The 22,466-nt window shown below is 39.1% G+C and overlaps 1 protein-coding gene across 1 annotated transcript in view; it reads right to left on the bottom strand.

Annotated features, from left to right (window-relative positions):
• The window catches only part of LOC106082742 (probable G-protein coupled receptor CG31760), a 172,821-nt gene extending 151,113 nt beyond the window's left edge, over nucleotides 1–21,708 (bottom strand). Inside the window, exon 1 of the mRNA XM_059364632.1 lies at nucleotides 21,168–21,708. The gene's annotated coding sequence lies outside the window, so the exon portion shown is untranslated. The remainder of the gene's footprint in view (nucleotides 1–21,167) is intronic.
• Between the last annotated feature and the right edge of the window lie 758 nt (nucleotides 21,709–22,466).

Genomic DNA, 22,466 nt, shown 5'->3' with positions numbered 1-22,466 from the left:
CACCAGATATGAGGAAATTCGGATATCAAGGAAAAGGATGAGCTGCTTGTCGAATATTTTATAAGTTGCAATCTGACGAGTTGTAATAATAGAAATGAACCGACCTTAATTACCAGCAAAAGGCAGCAGGAACTTGTTATTACCTTTGTGCCGGAAGATGTAAGAGGAATGATAAGCGACTGGGAAGTGTTGCATGAGCACAGTTTCTCTAATCATCGTTATATTAATGTCAGCCTTTGAGCAAATACTGCAGAAGTGGTCCTGGGGATAAACAGAAGAAAAGCGGATTGGGATAAAATTCGGCACACACTCTGCACGACTATCCCTTTAAGACCAAAAATGAAAGTGGAAACTGCAGAGAACATAGACATAATGGTCAAGCCGTTCACGAAGGCCCTGAATGATATATAAGAAGGAAGATCATATCCTCGAGACCTATTACGGTGGGATATATTTAGAAGTCAGAGAATGCATGGGCAATGCGTTCGTTTTCATTCGCAATTGTAAAAAATAATTTTGTAACGCCTATTTGTCACCCTGTTACGAAAAAAAAGTCATTTGAGCCGCAGGCCTGGAAGCGAAGTTTTCGGTAACGGTATTGGCAACGAAAATTTTGTCTAGAATAGTCGTGTAGAGCGACCAAGCGACCATATTCAGAATTTTCTTAAACGAAATGTAAGTCCTCAAATTTTCAAACTTTTAAAGAAAATTATTTCTTTGGTAGAAGATTTTGTACTTGAAATTAAAGAATTTTTATCATAAATATTAGTATGATAAATTCTACGAACATCACGTTTTAATTCGGGCCAGATAGATCCATAGGCACATTGGCTCAGAATGACAAGACGATTTAGTTTATGTTAGCTAACATCATTACCTCGATAATCTCCCATTTCACGTTATTGGGTATAAAAATAGTTAATGTCCATCCTGCTTACACCATGCAGAAGAATTAAATGAAATAAAAATGTTACAAGAAAATTGGTTGTCATTACTTTTTAATTTGGATAATGGATGATTACTCATCAAGTTTGGTTAACACTAAATGGCTACATCTGACAAGAGAAAAGCTTAGTAGAACCATAATAGATCTGCATAATTTATGAGGTTTGCCGACACACTTTGAAATAAAGACAAAAAAAAGTGAAATAATTTAATCCAGCATCCCTTTTCGTTTCCTTAGCTCAGGAGGACTCACATTTGTTGGTTGCTGCGTCTCAAATGTTTGTTCTGCATTTATGCTTTCTTTGTCCTTCGGTTGTATTTTCAGCTGGACGCACCAATAACACTAGCGTAGCCCCCAAGTGCCATTACCATTGTTGGCCCATTGTCACTGTGTGCGTTGGTCTATAAAAATAGCCATAAAACTAAAAGTTAACGAGTACGAATAATGCCATCTATAGAAACACTACCAACCAACCGACCAAGCCACCATTTCTGCTGGTGGGTAGATAGTTCGAGGTCGTCCGGCGGGAGGATAGCTGCGCTGCTGCAAAAGTAAACAATTGTTGTGCTGATGTCTGCAATTATACGTTTTATCAGAGCGAGTCCCAAACAAGAAGATGAAGCAAATGTAACGAAAATCCCTCCCACACCCGCATAACACTCACACTAGTGCATGGCCCAGAACTATGACAACGACCACCTACACATGGAAAAAGTATGTTTGCGACAAAAATAATATAAATTAGGTAAACAGTTTGGAGCATTGTTTGCGACACCTTGAAATGTTTATTTTAGAATTCATAAAGTGTACATATTCTAGAATGTCTAGACAATCTAGCTGATATGGATCTTTAAGATTGTAATTGAGTGATAAAAATTTATATTAGGATATAGAACCTATATAAACCGATACCAAGTCTTACTCATTAATCGGTTAATCATGTTTATTTATATAAAACCGGGTTTTAGGGTTTAATGCGGCTATTTTATACTTTTCTAACTGTTTTTATACCCTCCACCATAGGATGGGGGGTATACTAATTTCGTCATTCTGTTTGTAACACCTCGAAATATGCGCCTGAGACCCCTTAAAGTATATATATTCTTGATCGTCATGTCATTTTAAGCCATGTCCGTCCGTCTGTCCGTCCTTCTGTCTATCGAAAGCACGCTAACTTTCGAAGGAATAAAGCTAGCCGCTTGAAATTTTCCACAAATGCTTTTTATTAGTGAAGGTCGGTTGGGATTGTAAATGGGCCAAATCGGTCCATGTTTTGATATAGCTGCCATATAAACCGATCTTGGGTCTTAACGTCTTGAGCCTCTAGAGGGCGCAATTCTCATCCGATTTGACTGAAATTTTGCATGTGTTTTGGTATCACTTCCAACAACTGTGTTAAGTATGATTCAAATCGGTTCATAATCTGGTATAGCTGCCATATAAACCGATCTTGGATCTTGACTTCTTCAGCCGCTCGAGGGTGCAATTCCCATCCGATTTGGTTGAAATTTGTACAACGGCTTCTCTCATGACCTTCAACAAACGTGTCTAATAAGGTCTGAATCGATCAATAGCTTGATACAGCTCCCATATAAACCTGTCTCCCGATTTTGCCTCTTGAGCCCCTACAAGGCGCAATTCTTATCCGAATGAACTGAAATATTACACAATGAATTCTACAATGTTCAGCATTCATTTATGGTCCGCCTGGCAGGAGGCAAGGGTGGTGTTTATACCCAAGCCCGGCAAGGCAAGTTATGCGACATCAAAGGCCTATAGACCCATAAGCCTTACGTCCTTTCTACTCAAAACCATGGAACGTACTGTGGACACCATGATAAAGAGTATGACATCCAGCGAACTGTTCAGATACAAACAGCATGCCTATGTCAAGGGTCGGTCGGTGGAGACAGCCCTGCACGAGGTTGTGTATAAAATAGAAGAATCCTTCGATGCCAAAACGTACACACTGGCGGTATGCATTGACATCGAGGGGGCCTTTAACAATGTGCGGACCGACACACTGATCCAATCATTTGACCATATGATAAACCATATGCTACGGAACAGGTGGATAAATTGTGTGTCCAATGGCATAAATATAAGGGAGTAAGTGGCACCAGTCACGCCACAGAGGGGGGCATTTTATCGCCACTCCTATGGGTGACCACCATAAATGACCTATTACGGATGCTGGCGGAGGAGGGATTTGAACTCGTCTGCTGGGCATACGATGTTATAATACTTCTAAGGGATAAGGATCCAAACGAGCTATTCAGAAGGACCGAAAGGGTCTAACATATGGCATATGATTGGGCTACACCCGGAGGGTCCCCAATGTTAACCCAGAGATGACTGAAATATGCCTGTTCACGAGGAAGACGAAGATGGACCAATTTAACGCATCACGTTTCCTCGATAAGATGATTTCGATATCTGACAAGGTTGAATACTTAGGAGTGATCTTGGACAGGTAACTGAATTGGAAGTGTCATATTCAGGAGCGTGCTAAGAACACTCACAGATGTTGGGCACTAGGCTCACAGATGTTGGGCACTAGGCTCGAAATTGGGCCTGAATCCTAGGATAGTTCACTGGCTCTACAGGAGCATGATTAGACCAATACTTGCTTACGCCCCAGTAGTTTGATTGACTGCTATGGAGAAAAAGTGAAACGTTAGGATTGTTCAACAGTTTCAGAGAACATGTTGTCTTGGAATAGGCGGAGCTATGAGAACCATCCCTATTAAGGCAATGGAAACCATTCTAGATATGCAAGCCATAGACATAGATTAAGTGTGAGGCAGCTATTGCAGCTATGAGACTTAAGGCGATGGGAGAATGGATAGAGGATAGGAGCGGGTCATACCATCGTGGTATAATCGAGGCGACGATTATACCACGATGGTATGGAAGGAAGTGAATATTTTTTCGATCGGATAAACTTGGTCAATCCGAATCCTTTCGTGTCGACGCAGTCCGAGTTAAGGTCGTCGGCAACGGATACAGCGAAACGGCCTGTAGGACGGCGAAAATCCTATGGGGAGACTCAGATCGTTTTTATACTCACCATAGGATGGGGGTATACCGTTTGTAAAATCTCGAAATATTGATAAATACAATATAAATATTCTTGATCGTCTTGACATCCTGAGTCGATCTAGCCATGTCCGTCTGTCGAAATCATGATAGCGGTCGACCGCATAAAGCTAGCCGTTTGAACTTTTGCACCGATACTTATTATAGAAGTAGGTCGTTGGCGATTGCAAATGGGGCATATCGGTTCAGATTTGGATATAGCTCTCATATAAACCGATCTCCCGATTTGATTTGCCTACGTGCCTGGCTGTTACATAAACCGATCTCCTATCTTGACTTCTTGAGCCTCTGGAAGGCGTATTTGTTATCTAGTTGAGCTGATATTTTGCAAAAGTGGTTTTGTTTTAGCTTCTAACTGCCCTACTAATGGGTCAATAACTTGATATAACTTCCCTTTAAAACGGTCGCCCTCTAGAGGGCGGAATTCTTATCCGATTTGGTTGAGATTTTTGTAAGGTGTTGTGTTTTCACTTCTAGCAAGAGTTCAATGAATGGTCTTAATCAGTTCATAATCTGATAAAGCTGCCATTGGTTAGGTTAGGTTCAAATGGCAATCTACCATCAGACTCTATTTAACGTATTCGTCCATTGTGATATCACAGGAGCAGGAAAGGGTACACGCCTTCTAGTTCCCACAGTTGAACCATCCAGATCGCTTTAAAAAAGCCCAAAAACTTGGGAATATTCACATACAAAGAAATGCGAACCTAAAGTGGAACTTTTTCTGACTGCCAATGCGGGACACACACACGGTAGATGTTCTTTAGTCTCTTCTTCTTCGATGTCCTCACATCTTTGGCAAAAGTCGTTACTTACAACCATCAGTCTGTCAGCATGTTTTCCGATCAGGCAGTGACCTGTCATAACGAAAACTATGACTGAGAGGTCTGTTCTACCCAATGACAGCAAAGCGGTAGATCTCTTCAAGTCTAGATTAGGCCACACAGTTTAGGAATGCTCACAGCCCCCTATTCGCGATCATCTATCATTCGATGTTCTTTGGGCGTGGTCCTGAAAACTTAGGCTAAAACTTAGCATACATGTCGCTAGAGGCATACCCACTGATTCCAGTATGCCTGGAATGTGTAGGGTAGTTCGTAGTCTCACAAGTTTTACCACTCTATATGTGACCTGGCGCCCAGAACAGGTGAATTTTGAACTGTTCACCCATCGAGTTGAGAGATCTGCGACTGTCGAGGGCGGTTTTTGTGTTCAGAAATATGTTCTCCAGAGATTTAGTGGCTGTCTGAGAAGATATTTTTTTCCAATCGTCGTTATGACATTATCATCCGTATAGAAGACTATGAAATTTCTGCTACCAGGGATATCGTAGTTAATCAGTTCTTTTAGGAATAGTGGAACAGAAATCTTAGCTCAGTTTTCTGGACGTCCCAATCGTACGGTGCTCTTGTGGCTTTCACACTGTTCAATAGTTTTCTGCAGCCCTTCCTGGTTGGTCTACAGTTCTAGGATTCACCATGGCGGTCGTTGTTTGACCTATGGGTTGGCTCTAGGACATGTTGACACAGGCGAGTCAAGTGAATATTACAATCCTTGTAAAGGGTGATTTTTTTGAGGTTAGGATTTTCATGCATTAGTATTTGACAGATCACGTGGGATTTCAGACATGGTGTCAAAGAGAAAGATGCTCAGTATGCTTTGACATTTCATCATGAATAGACTTACTAACGAGCAACGCTTGCAAATCATTGAATTTTATTACCAAAATCAGTGTTCGGTTCGAAATGTGTTCATTCACCGTAACGATGCGTCCAACAGCATCTTTGAAAAAATACGGTCCAATGATTCCACCAGCGTACAAACCACACCAAACAGTGCATTTTTCGGGATGCATGGGCAGTTCTTGAACGGCTTCTGGTTGCTCTTCACTCCAAATGCGGCAATTTTGCTTATTTACGTAGCCATTCAACCAGAAATGAGCCTCATCGCTGAACAAAATTTGTCAAAATTTGAACACATTTCGAACCGAACACTGATTTTGGTAATAAAATTCAATGATTTGCAAGCGTTGCTCGTTAGTAAGTCTATTCATGATGAAATGTCAAAGCATACAGAGCATCTTTCTCTTTGACACCATGTCTGAAATCCCACGTGATCTGTCAAATACTAATGCATGAAAATCCTAACCTCAAAAAATCACCCTTTAGATGGTCTGGTGTGCTTCGCTACACCAAGTTTTGTCATTCATTCAAACTCATATTTCAAAGTTACCACTTGGGATATCACATTTTTAGATCCTCCTGTGTCTATTCCAAATTGAGTGTAAAAAATTTACTCTACTACCCAAGACCTTTTATTGCTGTGCTATTCTAGCCTGATCGGCCTGCATATATTATTTTTAATTACTTTTTTTGGGGAAAGATGGGGGGCATGGGATATTCACCCCGATTACCCACTGACACGTCCTTTTATTTCAGTGCAATATATTCTCAGTCGTCCTACGTGGCAGTTTGGTGTTTTTTTATTGAAGGGAGAGAGAGAGTACCCCCGACGCTAAGACCCAAAAGACAATTTATTTGAGTCCTTTATTGTCGCGATCTACATGTCTTGAATCCTTACATAAACATTAGATTCGAGCGCTACTGTCATATACCTTCCTTTTAATTCACATATATCCCGATCGAAATACACGTCCTATTGAAGAGTGTTTAGTGGGTGGTAAGGTCGCAGACTCTGTCTCAAATGTGTGTACCAGATTCGTAATCAACTACCAAACACCTTTCATTTGATACTCATTTTGTGACGTTGGACATTCATGCCCACTTTGGGATTTTTTGGGTTTGTGGAGGCCCCGCAGACACCTTGAACCAAATTCTTATAGGAGATGTGTACTCAAACTACAAACACCTTTAATTTTATATTGTTTGGAGTGTGAGGCGACTCAGACACTAAGGAATTAATTTTTGTATCAGATTTTTCCTATACTCTTAAATATCTGTCAGTTGATATCCATATCCATGGAGGGTCCGCTTAAATTGGTAAAATCATCTCAGAGATTTGGCGTTTTGGAAATCCATCCATATCCATAGATATACATCTGTAAACATTTTGAAGCATATAGCTTTGTTTGTATCGAGTATCGAGAATATATTTTATAGAGCCGCAGACTCGTAGATATATCAAAGTTTTACAAACGAACTTAATATTCCTTCCAACTTATGGTAGTGGTCATAAAAGTGTAAACACATGTCATTTTTTTCGCTATGTACTACTCAGCAAGTGATCCGCCGGTCCCCAGTCGTCGGATGTTTGGTAGCTGGGTATCATTTTGCTTTATGTGGCAGAAAAATTATCACGAAAAGTCATTTGTTTTGAATGCCCAAGAAAACACATTCGATTCACATCCCCCATTTATACGATGTGAAGTGGTGTTGGTTGCTTGGTATGAAACAACACCGAACGTAAGACCCGCTGATGGACGAAGGAATGGCATGAGTGAGACATTAATGCAATCGTTACGTGTGCATAAAATATGAGAAAAAAGAATTGTCAGATTAATGGAGTTGATTCTGGGAACAAAAGCACCATATTGCAATCGTTGGCACAAAAATGATTTGGTTTTCTTTGGGAAATTGAACTTTGGCCATGCCCGAATGTTCACTTATCTCGGATTGCATTGCGATATGCATTGTTTTATGCTTCATTTGGTTTCAATATTGTGGCAAGTGCCATAAACACAAATACATTCATATTTAATAAGTGATATAAATGATGGAAATGCATAACGATGTCAGCATAAGGACGTGAGAGTTGGATAAGCTTAAAGATTAGTAATCAGCTGGGAGATGAAACAAAATAAAAAAAAACGTTAATAAGTAAAAGAGAGCTAAGTTCGGCCGGGCCGAATCATGGAGACCAGCCTTATCAATAGATCGGCTAATATGATTATAGACCATTTTGAGCAATAATAACAATAATACCTCAACCAAATCGGATAACAATTGCGCCCTCTAGAGGCTCAAGAAGTCTAATAGAAAGATTGGTTAGATGGGATCCATACAGGGGTTTACACGGCTATCATAGCTGGAGATTATAACAGAAGATCGGTTTTTATGAAAGTTAAATCAGGTAATATATCGAATTGAACCATTGTTGGCAGTTGGCATACAGCATATTTTTAGCCCAATATCCGACAATAATTCCTGCATCTAGTATCCCATGAAGTCAAGTCAAAGAACCACTTTATATGGGAGCTACGTCCAAATCTGCACTAATTTGACCCATTCGCAATCTCCAACTAAAAGATCGATATTTGTGTAAAATTTCGGAAGATCCGTCTGTTTGTGTTCTTTTATTTTAATCTTTAAGTACTTTTCCTGATTTTTCGAACATCGCGTAGTTCGAGATCACATTCAATGGCATGGTGAATCGCGATTTCTGATACGCCCTGTATCTTCATCAATACCTTTGTCAAATTGATTACCGACTATTGAGTACGATGTAGGGCACTCTTTTGTTTTGAAACAGGGGTCAATAAGTCTTCTAGATCTCCATGGTGCAGTAAGAGAGAAGAATGCCTTACTTCACACAATTCCAATACAAAAGAACAGCAAGCCAATTACTGGCTTAGGTATATGTCCAAAGTGGCATGGGGCGGATTAATATCTGCACCCTCTTTTCAACCCAACCTAGCCTAACCTAAAAACAACAAATAAAATGGTGCTAAATTTGGTCAGGCCGAATCTTATATACCCTCCACCATGGATCGCATTTATCAAATCTTTTAACGACTTTTTCAAATAGAACAAGTAAAAGCGTGCTTAGTTCGGCCGGGCCGAATCTTATATACCCTCCACCATGGATCGCATTTGTCGAGTTCTTTTCACTGCATCTCTTCTTAGGCAAGAAGGGATAAAAGAAAAGATTTGCTGTGCTATTAGAGCGATATCAAGATATGGTCCGGTTTGGACCACAATTAAATTATATATTGGAGACCTGGGTAAAATGTCAGCCAATTTGAATAAGAATTGCGCCCTTTGGGGGCTCAAGAAGTAAAATAGAGAGATCGATTTATATGGGAGCTGTATCGGGCTATAGACCGATTCAGACCATAATAAACAAGTCCCCAGATCAGTTTATATGACAGCCATATCAGGTTATGAACCGATTTGAACCATACTTAGCCCAGTTGTTGGATATCATAACAAAATACTTTGTACAAAAATTCATTCAAATCGGATAAGAATTGCGCCCTCTAGAGGCTCAAGAAGTCAAGACCCACGATCGGTTTATATGACAGCTTTATCAGGTTATGGACCGATTCAAACCATACTTGGCACAGTTGTTGGATATCATAACAAAACACGTCGTGCAAAATTTCATGCCAATCGGATAGGAATTGCGCCCTCTAGAAGCTCAAGAAGTCAAATCACCAGATCAGTTTATATGACAGCTATATAAGGTTATGAACCTAATCGAACCATACTAGGCACAGTTGTTGGATATCATAACAAAACACGTCGTGCAAAATTTCATTCCAATCGGATAAGAATTGTGCACTCTAGAGGCTCAAGAAGTCAAGACCCAAGATCGGTTTTATATGGCAGGTATATCAAAACCGATATAATCCATTTACAATACCAACTGACCTACGTTGATAAGAAGTATTTGTGCAAAATTTCAAGCGACTAGCTTTACTCCTTCGGAAGTTAGCGTGCTTTCGACATACAGACGGACGGACGGACAGACGGACGGACATGGCTAGATCGACATAAAATGTCGCGACGATCAAGAATATATATACTTTATGGGGTCTCAGACGAATATTTCGAGTAGTTCCAAACAGAATGACGAAATTAGTATGCCCCCCATCCTATGGTGGAGGGTATACAAACACCAGTTATAGAAAAACTCCGCCTCCAACTGCGCCCTCCAGAGATTCAGAAAGTCAAACTGGAAGATCGGTTTATATGGCAGCAATATCATGTTATAAACCGATTTAGTCCATACTTGGAACAGTTGTTGGAATTCATACAAATATTCAAAATTTCAACCATATTGGATACGAATTGCGCCCTCTAGAAGCCCAAGAAGTCTAATCGGGAGATCGGTTTATATGGCGGATATATCAGGATATGAACTGATGTAGTCTATACTTGACACATTCGTGAAAAATTAAGCCAAACCTATATCAGGTTAACAACCGATTTAGACCATACAGTTATTGGAAGTAATACTAAAAGATAACGTGCAAAATTGCAGGCCCCCTCCCCCTTCAGACATCAAAAATGTTGGTACTCTATTTTCATCACGGGTCTATTATGCACCATCTGTGAAAATTCGAAGAAAATCTGTTCAGCCGTTTTTGAGTCTATACGGACATACATACAAAGAAACAAACAAGCACAAATAGATTTTTTATATATAGGACTAGCCGAACCGGGTCCGCTCCGCTGCGCATTCTTTACCTCTCTTATATCTTTTTAGGGTGGGGACATTTCGCCTTGGATGTGAACATCTAATTCGTGCCATTGTCGCTTATATCCGCCTATGACGCTGAACGCCTGCTTTTGAATCCTGGCGAGAAAATCGGACAAAATTTAAAGCGGTGGTTATCCCCCTAAATGCGGCCGACATTTGCGAAGTATTATGCCATGCATGGTCATTTAAAAAATTCTCCCCAAAGAGTTGTCGCACTGCGGCACGCCGTTCGGACTCGGTTATATCATTGAGTTTAAACTTGAATCGGAAAGCACTCATTGATGTTTGAGAAGTTCGCCCATGCTTGGTTCCTGGGCAAATGATTGCTCTACTCCCAAATGCATTTCTTTTGAGTTCTATATTACCGTATTGGTAAATATTTCCGGCTTAGGGGGTATTTCGGGGGTGGGGTGGCTTAAAGTAAATATAAGCTTCGTGCTCTACTTTCAATTACATTTTATGTGAGCCATATAATGGCATGATCGGTAACTAAGTTCTTATATACAAAATTCAATTTGTGTTTGTTTGTTTGGATGTTTGTTTGTTTGTGTTTATAGTGCCCGAAATGGGCACATTAGCCAATCACGAATATATGGGACTCGGTTTACTTGTTCTGTATAAACTGAAAAATGGAAGAACCGATTTTCTCGAAATTTTCGCATATTGTGTAGGTTGGTCTGGAAGGAAACATAGGCTATATAATTTTCGGTATCGAAAGTGGGCGGACCCTCCCCCTTATGCCAAAAACACAACCAAAATGAAAGGTATTGGTATCGAATGAAAGGTATTGGAGAGTAGAATACGAATATGATTTTAAAAATTGTCTAAGTACCCAATCGCGCCGCCCCAACCCCAAGACTCCCCAAACAGACATATTGGACGTTCATTTTAATATGGGGCTCAAATAGAAGGTATTTGGGAGTAGATTTCGGATCTGACATACAAAATCAGATCGAAGTATAAGGGGTCACGCCACCCTTCATACACAATAAAGGTATCAAATGAAAGGTATTGGAGACCAGAAAACAAAAATGGTATTAAAATTTGGGTCTAAGAACACAGCACCCAACAACCCCCCCCCCAACCCCAAAACTTCTCTGAAGAGATATATTCGGGGTTATTAATTCCAAGTAATGGGAGGTCGCCCACCCCCAAATGGGCATAGTAGCCGACCATGGCTATATGTGACTCAATTGGAGGATATTAGGGAGTAGAAACGAATATGACATTAAAATTTGAGTTCAAGTCTAGTTTGTGCTTTTCCTCCTAAAGATACGTCAAATGGGTTATTTGACCCATTATGACAATATGGATCTCATATGAAAGGTATTTGAGAGTAGAAAGCGATTTTGGGATACGACCTAAAGCACCCCTTAAACTGAACTTCATTTCCGTTGGGAATAAAGAACTAATTTGATATCTATTTTCAGTGCAAAGTGCCGGTGGCCGCGCCAGCCCCAAAACACCCTCCAAACGGTTCATATTTACCGGCCATGGCAATATGGGGCTTAAATTAAAGGGACTGAGGTGCCATCCCTCCCCTTATGAGAACATTACCCTAAGGAAGAACTTTACCACCAGGAATCGAGAAGAGGCAAATTCTCACACATCAATGAAAGCTTACCGATTCAACTTTAAACTCAATGATAACGGCGTCCCGCAGTGCGACTCCTCTTTGGGGAAAATTTTTTAAATGACCATGCATGGCATTGTACCTCAAAAATGTCACCAACATTAAGAGGAGATAAACACCGTTTTGTCCTTTGTTCTCGCCAGGATTCGGACGCATTCAGCGTCATAGGCTACAATGGCACGAATTCGATATCCGCATTCAGGGCGAAGTGTCCCCACCCTAAAAAGATATTAGAGAGTTAAAGAAGGCGCAGCAGAGCGGGCCCGATTCGGCTAGTGGCTTATATTTTGGGGTGGGGCGGCTCCCCAATCACATGGCTCATCAATTGAATATCAAATTCGTATTTTACTCTCAAGCACCTTTCGTTTGAGCTCTATATTGTTGCAATTGGTCTATATATACATTTGGCGGGTTTCGGGCGGCCTCCGAGGCACCAGATCCCAACAATAGAAACCATGTTTTGTTTCTGGTGACTGTAAGGGTGAAACAAAATTACGAAAGAATCGCACTATCAATCTCCGACATCTGGTGTTTTTAAAAATTTGGGTGATGAGAAATGCTTTTTAGGTGAGGGATAGCACCTCAGCTTTTCGACTGAAATGTGGATATCAAATTTCTGCTGCACTTCCAATATTCGTCATATTCGTCATCTTCTCTCAAATACTTCACAAACACAAGTTGATTTTTATATATAAGTAGATTGGGTCGCATATCAATATTTCGAGCTGTTGCAAACAGAAAACCAGTAAGGAAGGGCAAAAGTCGGGGAGTGCCGACTGTATAATACCCTACACCTACGCTATAAGTGTGATGAGAGCTATATCCAATTCTGTACCAATTTTGATGGACCTCGTCGAATGTTTTTAGATGGGTTATTAAAAAATCCGTATAAGATTTCTAGTAAGCATGTTAAAACTGCAATGCAATACTACGGTTGACAAATGACAACATTAATGCAAATTACCCAAAATCTGATGATCATATATATGGGAGCTATATCTAATTCGGAACTAATTTTGAACAAACTTCTTAGATATTGTAGTAGTAGTCGATGAACCCAAAATTTGGGCAATATTGGTCAATAAATGCGCTTGCTGTGACTCTAAAAGTGAAAATCGGGCGATATACATATAAGACAGCTATATCTAAATCGGAACCGATTTTCATGAAATTCACCAGTAATATCGAGAGTCTAGAGAAAATCCTTCCTAACAAATTTCAAGAGAATCAGCTAACTAATGACCATTTTATTGCAATATTACTGCAAATCGGGCGAACATATATATGGGAGCTATGTCTAAATCTGAACCGATTTCGAGCAAACTTTGTAGACATTGTGGATGTCGTCGAGGAAAGAGTTGTACAAAATTTTGGGAAGATTGGTCAATAAATGCGCTTGCAGTGGCTCTAGGAGGAGTGAAAATCGGGCGATATATATTAATGAGAGCTATATCTAAATCTGAACCGATTTTCATGAAACTCACCAGTAATGTCGAGAGTCTAGAAAAATCCTTCCTAACAAATTTCGAGAGAATTAGCTAACTAATGACCATTTTATTGCATTATTACTGCAAATCAGACGAACACATATATGTGAGCTATATCCAAATCTGAACCGATTTCGATGAAAATCATTCGTAATGTCGGAAATCGAATCAAAAAATCCTTCCTGCCAAATTTCGACAGAATCGGTTAATAAATGACCATTTTATTGCAGTATTACTGCAAATCGGACGAACATATATATGGGAGCTATACCCAAATCTGAACCGATTTTTTTCCAATTTCAATAGGCTTCGTCTCTAGGCCGAAAAACATTCCCATACCAAATTTGAAGACGATCGGATCAAAATTGCGACCTGCAGTTTGTACACAAATTGACAGACGGACGGACAGACAGATAGACGGTCAGACAGACAGACGGACAGACAGACAGACGGACATAGCTAAATCGAATCAGAAAGTGATTCTGAGTCGATCGGTATACTTATCAATGGATCTATCTCTCTTCCTTGTGGGTGTTACAAACTTATTCACTAAGTTATAATACCCTCTACCACAGTAGTGGTGTAGGGTATAACTAGGAAAGCCATTGTATGGGAATGGGGCAAAATACGGGCAGATTATTTTCGTTCAACTTGCAAAAAAATTGGTTGTTTGAATTGGTAAAACTTCCACATAGATCAATCTCCTCATATAATGCCTTGGGCCCATAAAAGGCGCATTTATAACCAGTATTTGCTGAATTTTGGTACACTAAGTTGTATTGGAATCATCCAAGTCTTTCTCGAATATAGTGTAGATCAGACCATAATTGGGTAAAGCTGCCATATAGACCGAATTTCCGATTTTGTTTATGAACCCATATAAGGCCCATTAGTTGATTTCGCTAAAATTTGGCCCATTGGTTGATATAAGGCCCATTAGTTGATTTCGCTAAAATTTGAAACAGTGAGCTTTTATTCAGTGAGTGAGCTTTTAGTTCATAAATGGTGCATTTTTGCCGGAGTCATATTTGACATCCTTGCTACATGACTGGTTATACGAAAAAAATTGTGCATTTGCTTCGATGTTCAGGATCAACATTTGTTAGATTTGGCTCGTTTTGAAAGACAGAAATATGGCCGATCGCTATTTGATATTTAACGAGAATCAAATTATAACGTTTTTTACTGCTTTAGTTGTTAACACATTATATGCAATACATATTAGTTTGTGCCACTGTGATAAAAAGTTATGTTGTCCCGACTCAAACAGACAGGAGAATATCTTCGTAAGCAATTTGCAGCAGAAATATTGAAAATGTTATTTAAAGTTTTCCAATTTAAATTTTATTGTTCGGAGGTAATTGAAAACTTCTTTCTAATTATCATGAATTTATAATGGTATTTATTACACTGTTAATTACACTAAATCTCATTATACAATTAAAACGGAAACACTCACACAAATTAAAGGGCGCACACAGTCACCCTTCAAAATAAATGTCTCTTTCGCACACACACACACACACCACACATTGCCAGAAGGCTCTTATTACAAGTACAAGTTAGGTTAGGTATACTCGAACGTAGCCATGTATTCATAAGAGAGAAACAAAAAATCGAATGTGCAGAAGCGGGCGAAAAGGATGCAAAATATCGTCAAGGAAACAATTTAGATTGAATTTAGTTTGAAATATGTTATCTTAACCAAACATTTAAATAAACACATAGACACTTTTACATATCCCTAAATATTTATGTGAAGGCAATTGGATACATAACACCTTGCGCAAAGTTGGGCATTGCTAAGGATTTATGGCTTGTTCAAATAATTAGATTTGTGGGAGTTTAAGGCAAATGTATGCTGTTTGGCTGACGCCCCTAATCAGTTGTGTATTTAAGTTAATTAAACGCCATTGATTTTCATTTGCACTGAGCTGAATGACATGACAAATTAGGTACGATCCTTTGGAGTTTAATGCTGTTGATAATATTTTCATGTTATGTTGCTAAGATAATCTGGAGTCTGAAAGCAACAGATACACTTAGACACTTTAGTTCATTTAAATATGGCAAAAAAAAGAAGGTAATTGTATGCGAGCGGCCAGTGGGCTGCCATAAGTAAGCTTGGCGAATGCGAAACCTTTCTTGGTGACGCAGTCTTAGTTAATTTTTAGCTGGCGACATTTTTTATTTACACCCTAATATTGATCTGAGACCCATCAAAGTATATATATTCTTCATCTTCATGATGTTTTAAGTCGATATAGTCATGTCCGTCCGTTTATCGGAAATACTCTAACTTTCGAAGAAGTAAAACTAGGCGCCTAAAATTTAGCACTAACACTTCTTATTAGTGCAGACCAGATGGGATTGTAAATGGGCCAAATCGGTCCATGTTTTGGTATACCTGCCATATAGATCGATTTTGGGTCATTACTTTTTGAGCCTCCAGAGGGCGGAATTCTCATCCGAATTGCCTGAAATTTTGTATGAAGTGTTTTGTTATGGCTTCCAACAACTGTGCTAAGTGTGGTTTAAACCGGTTCACAACCTAATATAGCTCCCATATAAACCGATTCCCTATTATATATCTTGGGCCTATAGAGGGCGCAATTCTTATCCGATTTGGTTGACATTTTGTTCAACGACTTCTCATATGACCTTCACCGTATGGTCTGAGTCGGTCTATAACCGGATATACCTTCCACATAAACCGATCTCTTGATTTTACTTCATGAGCCCCTATAAGGCGCAATTCATATTCGTTTTTTATGACATTCAACATATGTATGATCCGAATCGGTCCAAAACCTGATTAAACTCCCTTATAAGGTAATGTCCTCATTATGCGCCTTAAGCCTCTACGGGCGCAGTTCGTACTCGATTTGGCTGAAATTTTACACAGTTACTGTTACTATGACTTCTAACATAGGTGTCAGGTAAGGTTCGTATCGATCCATAACCTAATATGGCTCCTATATAAGATGATTCTTCTCTTTGTGTGAAACCTCGATCACCATATGACGTCTTGAGCCTCAAGAAGACACAGTTTTTATCCGATTTGGCTAAAACTTTGTACTAAGACGTTTTCTATGGAACATGTGCCAAGTATTGTCCGCATCAGTTCAAATCCTGATGTAGCTCACTTAAAAACTGATCTATCGGGCATAACAAATATTCTTCCTAGGCCTCTAGGGGTGCGATTCTTTCCGATTTGGCTAAAATTTTGCATACTAATTTCTCCCGTGATTTCCAATATATGTGACAAGTATTGTCTTAATCAGTCCAAAACGCGATAAAGCTCCCATATAAACCTATATCTCGATATTACGTTTTTAGCTTCTGGAGGGTACAGTTCTTATCCGATTTTGATGAAATTTAACAGTCCAGCCAAATATGGCACGAATTAGTCTAAAACCTGATATAGCTCTAAAACATGCTATCCGATATGGGTGAAAATTTTCATAATGACTTATTCCATTACTTTCAATAACTTTGTTAATTATGGCCTGAATCGGTCTTAAAGCTCATATAGCTCCCATAGAACACGATTGTAAAATTGTATGTTTTATTGTGACAAACTCTTGCAAGAAATTGTTGAAAATACAATATAAAGGTTTTATGTTTGACAATATCTTTCATTCTTGATATATAGAACATGTTACTCGGGATTTCAAGTAGATTTATTTGTGAACTAGCTGGCGCGGTGTGCTTCGCTACACCCTAAAGTGTTTGCTGCCCCGTTTTGACATGGTTCAAATTTGAAAATTATTTTTATTGATATTTAACCCTCAAATAACTTTAATTAGAAACCCTTATTATCCCGTTTGGTATACATTTCCATTTGGGGCATAATTTTGATGGGGCTACTCCCCGGTAATTGACCCAAAAAATTTTTTTATAAGATTTTGTGTAGAACACTCATAGAAAAAGTTTGCTGAAAATAGCAAACGCTGTCTGCTGAATATTAGTAGTTAATTTTGCTGCTATTGCAGCAGTAGTTCTGCTATTACAGCATTAGTACTACAATTTCAGAGTAGCAGTCTTACTGCTGAAAAGTCTATTGTATGCTGAAAATGGTAAAGGGAATGTAAGAAGAAATAAGTGAAAGCGTGCTAAGTTCGGCCGGGCCGATTCTTATATACTCTCCATCATGGATCGCATTTGTCGAGTTCTTTTCCGGGTATCTCTTCTTAGACAAAACAAGTAAAAGTGTGCTAAGTTCGGCAGGGCCGAATCTTATTTACCCTCCACCATGGATCGCATTTGTCGAGTTCTTTTCCCGGCATTTCTTCTTAGGCAAAACGGGTTATAAGAAAAGATTTGCTCTGCTATTAGAGCGACATCAAGATATGGTCCGGTTCGGACCACAATTAAATTATACAATATGTTGGAGATCTGTGTAAAATGTCAGCCAATTCAAATATGAATTGCGCCCTTTGGAGGCTCAAGAAGTAAATTAGAGAGATCGATTTATATGGGAGCTGTATCGGGCTATAGACCGATTCAGACTATAATAAACACGTATGTTGGTGGTCATGAGAGGATCCGTAGTACAAAATTTCAGGCAAATCGGATAATAATTGCGACCTCTAGAGGCTCAAGAAGTCAAGATCTCAGATCGGTTTATATGGCAGCTATATAAGATTATGAACCGATTTGGACTTTTTTTGGCACAGCGGTTGAGAGTCTTAATAGAATACGTCATGCAAAATTTCAGCCAAATCGGATACTAATTGCGCCTTCTAGAAGCTCATGAAGTCAAGTCCCCAGATGGGTTTATATGACAGCTATATCAGGTTATGGACCGATTTGAACAGTACTTGGCACATTTATTGGATATCGTAACAAAACACGTCGTGCAAAATATCATTCCAATCGGATTAGAATTGCGCCCTCTAGAGACTCAAGAAGTCAAGACCCAAGATCGGTTTATATGGCAGCTATATCAGGTCATGGACTGATTTAAACTATACTTGGCACAGTTGTTGGATATCATAACAAAACACGTTGTGCAAAATTGCATTCCAATCGGATAAGAATTGCGCACTCTAGAAGCTCAAGAAGTCAAGATCCAAGATCGGTTTATATGGCAGCTATATCAAAACATGGACTGATATGCCCCATTTACAAACCGACCTATACTAGCATCTGTGCGAAATTTCAAGTGGCTAGCTTTACTCCTTCGAATGTTAGTGTGCTTTCGACAGACAGACGGACGGTCGGACATGGCTAGATCGACATGAAATGTCGCGACGATCAAGAATATATATACTTTATGGGGTCTCTGACGAATATTTCGAGTAGTTACAAACAGAATAACGAAATTAGTATACCCCCATCCTATGGTGGAGGGGATTTAAAAAATACCTAAAGTAATCGAAACAAGTAACAGGCAATCATAGAAAGTAGCACACAATTTTTTTTTTCAGCAGGTTTGTGTTCTCAAAACAGCAGATTTTGTTAGTTGAAATAGTAAAAAGGAATGTTTGCTAATACACGAAGCTTTATGTTTGCTGGGACAGCAGTAATGTCTTCTTTCCCATTTTCAGCAGACAAAAATTGCTGTTTTAGAGAACATTTTTGCTGTTTTTAATAACAAATTTGCTTGAGTGTTCTCTCAAATACCATTCGTTTGAGTCCCATATTGTCCTGTTCGGAGTTAATGTCCATATAGGGCATAATTTTGGGGTGGAGCGACCCGCTTGGGAATAGACTCCAAATTTTTATATAAGTTTCGCATTTTACTTCCAATTACCTTTTATTTGATACTCATATTGGCCTAATCTGTAAACATGTCCCATGGCCTTGCGTGGGAATTTTTCTTGCATATGTACACAGTTATGAGCAATAGTGTGACTATTTTTGCCCATCACTGGTCTATATGCTCAAATACTCACCCATTATCTCTAGTAAGATAGATACAAGTGAATAATTATTGGTCTGATAAACAAATAACCATTTGCGGTTATCGAAACACTTTTGCCATTAAACAGTTTTTGGTTTTACAACATAGGAAAAGTCCTTTTACCGTAGGTGAAGTTGCTAAAGGGTTTACAATAAACGAAGTAAGTTACATTCAATAATGCTACGTTTATGGCTAACTTCGTAATAAAAGTATTTTGTTTCTCACAAAAAAAGTTTCAAACGTTTTATTTTTTGGGTGTAGAGGACGCTTTTTTTGTATGATTAGGATCACATTTTGCACAACGACCTCTCCTATGACCTTCGATTCAGGTGTTATATAAGGCTTGGGTCTGTCCATAACCTGATATTGCTCCCATATAGACCAATCTCCTGATTTTACTTCTTGAGCCCCTATATTGCTACCATGAAATTTAGCACAATGACTTCTATTGTGGTATCCATCATCCAAACCAAGTATGGCCCAAATCGGTTCATAACCTGATATACCTCCAATAGCATAGCAATTCTTATCCATTATCCTTTGATTTCCTAAAAAGTGATATCATGAAAAGAACTTGGCAAATACTATCCATGTTGAGGGGTATATAAGATTAGGCGGCACTATCGATTGGGACAGACTTTGTACCCTGTCTACTCATTTGCCGATGACATCAGTCTGGGCCATTCATATTCATTCGACCATAGGCCCATTCCACAAGAAATTGAGGACAGGAGGCGTATTATGTATTACACACTCTCCATTTGAGACGTTTGTTGGCAATTTCCAAGTGAGGTAGAATGAACAGAGTAGACTTTAACTAACAGAATGGTTAGGTAAGGTTTAAGTGGGAGTCTGCCATCAGACTCACTTAGACGTTTTCGTCCATTGTAATACCTCAGGAATAGGAGAAGGAAACTGCCTTCTAGTTCCTAAAATTTAACCATCCAGATCGCTTTAAAACGCCTAGCAAATGCTCACATCAGCCAAATCTCAAAGAAATGAGAACCTTAAGCGGAACTCTTTCTGACTGCCAGTGCGGTACACACATACAGCAAATGTTCTTTCCGACGTCCTCACAGCTTCTGCAAAAGTCGTTATGTTTGCCGATTAGACATTGACCGCGAAGTTACTTTACGAGATTTTTGTATGGCTATGGGAAGCTTTTTGCTAAAATTAAACGTTAATATACACCCAAAAATCGGTAAATAAAAACAATTCTCATTATGTTATAAAAGAGAATGGTTGCCAACAATACTAACGTTTGTCTTTAAATTTCAAGGTAAGCCAACTGACAATGAACCTTCAATGTGTTTTGCACAATAAAACCCCAGTCTAGGTCCTTGCTTTTGTGTTTGTTGCAAGACATGAAAATTCAATTGAATTGTTTTTCAAATTGCCAACTGTTGTGTGCTCTTTCTCTATGTCTCTCTATATGGGAGTACAGAAATCGAAGGGCAAATTCAAGCCGAAAACATTAGATGAGTACAGCATATTCCCCAGTAAATGCTTAACAAATCTAATTAGAATGGTGCAAAAGATCAAACAAGGTTACAAAGTTCTTTGTGCCCTTGCTAGGGGGAAACACTATCGATGTGTGAGTGGGTGTGTGTGTGTGTGTGAGTGCCTTTCTTTGTGTGCAATATATTGACTTACCTTTGCTTTAAATCAATTCAACATCATCGCCATCATTCGCAATAACACCTTTAACATTCAACGTTATTCCTCTTGCGGCTTTCCTTGTCTTCGGCTGCGTAGTCTTTGTATTTGGTTATGTTCTGGATCGGCAGGTTGGTCTTTTCTACATCCAGTCCTCTTGCGAGGGATTCATAATGCTTTCAATTCATACATTCTGCTGTTATCCAAGATTTGTGTCAATGCGTAGTCTCTTGTAGCTGGGCGAGTGAGGACTCGTCCTCAAAAGAACTTTGTTTTGACAATGTCGTTGTCAACGGCACCACTAGGCCAAGGTATACGAGTAATACAATTATACTCTGTCTGTCTGTCTGTCAACACTTTCAGTGTGTGTTCGCCTGGATCTGAAAGTCTTGTGGGTGGTGCGTACAAATATGCGAAGGAGTATATTGCAATCAGCTCTCCTTGACTTTGCTTGACTTGCCTGTGTGTATCCTTTTTATGCAGGTGGTTGTTATTCACAGTCTCACAAAAGGTTGCCTCAATTTATGCCTGACTTTGTGTTCACCTAGAATGAAAAATTGATTGTATTCAGCATTTATTAGGGTTTGTTATTAATTTCTGCAGCTAATTTGAATTAATTGAATTACATTAATGACAGCACGAGGCACAACTCAATTGAAGTTCGCTGGTGGAATGGCTTTAGCTGTTGTTTTGTTTAGAAACTGTTTCCTAACTGCTGGGAAGCAGTTTAAGGACGACTGAAAATTTAACCAGTTTTTATTGGGTAGGGTTTCGCAACAAAAGAAAGTATGAAAGAAATTTAATATTTTGCCATTATGTTATAAACAATGTTTCACCCTCCCACATAAGATTAGTTCTGGCAGATCTCTCTAGATTTGCGTCACAATCAGTGGGTGCGGTCTTGATGCGGGTCTATGCTAACAGGCGCCAAAGAAATGTTCACTTATTTGTTAGGTTTCTATTATATGTGTGATGCATGAAGAATTACTTTTCATTTTCCCTTACCGTTTAAGCTCTTAGATGTAACAAAATCATCATCAACATCAAGCAACATAACACAGCGAGGCTTCCCACAATGTTCACCAATCATTTGTTAGTAATTTGTTGTGCAAAACAAAAAATGATGAATGTTAGGTGAGGTATGGTGACAGACTGCAATCCGATTCACCGATCCATTGTTATTCCGAAGGAGCAAGAGGCAAAAAGATGCCTTCATGTTCCTGACCTTGAACCAGCAAGAACGCTTTAAAAAGCCTTATAACTTTAGACAAGGTGCCAACGAAATGAAAACCTAAA

This window comes from Stomoxys calcitrans, chromosome 3 (genome assembly GCF_963082655.1).
Source record: "Stomoxys calcitrans chromosome 3, idStoCalc2.1, whole genome shotgun sequence".
NCBI classification, from domain to species: domain Eukaryota; kingdom Metazoa; phylum Arthropoda; class Insecta; order Diptera; family Muscidae; genus Stomoxys; species Stomoxys calcitrans.
This window is presented reverse-complemented; position numbering and strand designations above follow the sequence as displayed.